Source organism: Eurypyga helias, unplaced genomic scaffold (genome assembly GCF_000690775.1).
Source record: "Eurypyga helias isolate BGI_N326 unplaced genomic scaffold, ASM69077v1 scaffold14339, whole genome shotgun sequence".
Taxonomy (NCBI): Eukaryota; Metazoa; Chordata; class Aves; order Eurypygiformes; family Eurypygidae; genus Eurypyga; species Eurypyga helias.
This window is the reverse complement of record NW_010274024.1, coordinates 31,970-34,290: the sequence shown is the minus strand read 5'-3', so window position 1 is coordinate 34,290 and position 2,321 is coordinate 31,970. Positions and strand designations below refer to the sequence as shown.

Sequence of the window (2,321 nt, the reverse complement as noted above, 5' to 3'; positions counted from 1 at the left end):
AAGCTTCCAGCAGTTTTTCACAGAAGGCAGCCCTGTAAGCGGGGGCCGCTACCAAACAAGATTCTTTTGGTTTTCTTACAATGAAAGGATATGACATCTAGAGGAAACTGTAGGAGGTTGCATTTTGCTTGAAATTAAACTTTATTGAAGTTCATAGAATACTGTACCAAATAAGGTATATTTAGGATTGAGGCCAGAGTATAAGCTGATAGAAGCAGGAAACAAGTCTTATCCTGATCAGTACTAATTAATCGAATGCAGACACCAGGAAATTGAAACAAGTAGTAGTAAACTTACTCTCTCAGGGAGGGCTTTGTATATACAGTGTCATTTTAAATATTTCATGCATCACTTCAGAATGCTTTTGTCTGAATCATTAAAATCATTGATTGAGTGATCGATGGGTGGTGTTTTTCTTCTGTTTGCTTTTTTTCTTAAATTAAATGCTAAGCATCAGGTCAGGAAACGGTGTGGTTTTAATAATACTCCTGCTGGTATATATGTAGGGGTGAGAGTTGCTTTCATTTTCTTTTTGCTTTTGATGGGAGGTGACTCCACTGTTAGAATCTTGAACACTGGTCAGCCACTTATGTCTTGGAAGTATGTACACAACTGAGAAATTTTTCAGCCTTTTTCTGAGAATAATTGTAAGCTTATTAAATTGAACTGCTGGAATTGGTGGATTAATATGGTTTTCCCTCTCAAAAGCTTTCAGCTGACAGATGTTTCTGGAATAACTGAATTCTTGAATTTTATTTAAAATACATGAAAATTAAATAAAACTGTACTGAAACTTCCACTGGAGACTGCTCTGTTAATATTCGCTTCTGATTAATGTAAGGCAGTGATGTGAAGAGTTTGTGTAAACTCTTTAAGCAAAATGAGAGCTCCTGTTATTGCAGTTACTGGGTTTGGATTTGGTATTTAATTTTATGAAGTAGATAGCAGAGTAGAAGAGCAAAATACATGTTCTTCCAGATCACTTTGTTTAGAAGTAATTTAAATAGCGTATACTTTCTCTATATGTATCTTGAACCAGTAGGTAGTATATAGTTGCAACTAATATTGTGATTTTTCAGACTTTCTACAACTGAGGCAATTATTGAAGGCAAGAGTATTGTCCTCCATGAACTAACTGAACACAGTTATATTTAAATTGATGTAGCCTGGTAGCTATGTCAGTATACTCCCAGGTTTGCTTTATTAAAGTATTCTAGGACTGTAGTTCACATATATCCACAATACTATGACAAGATACATGTTTCTTCGGTGGAATCAGAATGAACAGTACTATTTGAGTATTCCAGTTGAAAGATGGACGGTAGTATTTAAGTAATTTGGGAAGTTTAATGGCATAATTTTTTTGAGAGTTCTGAGAATTGTTGGATCTGGGAAAACAGTTTTATTTTGATGGTGGTTTTTTTTTTTTTTTTGTCTTATGTACGTGACTCTCTGAAGTTTTCAAGAGTGTGCTTACTGATAGACTGTCAGACATTTAGCCAGGGGTATTTTGGGGCAGTAAAAGATGTATTGCCTCATTATTTTTTATTTTAAAGTAAGGTTGTGATGGACTACATGTGGGAAGGTGCAGGTCACAAAATACAAAGTTATAATGTTTTACCTTTATCCTAAATCTTGCTATGTATTGTAAAAATGAAAAGTCATTTGAAGGTGGCAAGTATTCGGTACATACTGTAGGGAATCAAGCAAATGGAACCATTGCCTATTTGGGTGTGGAATGGAGGTAAAGCCCTGTCATAGCCTCTGTACATTAAAAATATGCAGTGATGTATGGTTTAACTTCCACGTTGCTTCTCATGGTCACTTCCTAGTAGCTTTATGTTTGAGAAAGATCAGAGTGTAAAGTTTTTGCTGATTTAGCTGCTGTGAAGTATCTTTCTTTTTTTTGCTAAGAATATGATGATCAAAAGTAGTGATATGGCCAAAAAAATATAGGTACCCTGTGAATGTTGCTGTATGGATATGTAACATATATTCTGCTTTCTAGTATAGTCAACTGTAGTTATTGTTTCTTTTAGTTCTTCCTTTTCTGTGGAACGGAATATTATTTTGTCTTTTATTTTTCCTTAAGCAATGTTGTTCAAACTATGAATGTAATCATTACTGGGTTTCGTTTTTCTTTCTCTGTAAAAATTCATCTAGGAAGCAGACTTCTGTCTTCTGTTGCTCCTTTTCAACAACATTTAAAAGAAAAAATATTAAAAAAGCTTGAAATTACTTTTCAGACGTTTTAGTGATAGAAATAATTTCTAGGATATCACCAGGTATCACGTGTGCAAACAATCTGTAGCTCCCTTTCT

At 34.3% G+C, this 2,321-nt stretch overlaps 1 protein-coding gene across 1 annotated transcript in view; it reads left to right on the top strand.

The window, feature by feature from the left end:
• DENND4C (DENN/MADD domain containing 4C) overlaps window positions 1-2,321 on the top strand; it is a 37,018-nt gene that overhangs the window by 4,211 nt on the left and 30,486 nt on the right. The gene's annotated exons all lie outside the window — the stretch shown is intronic.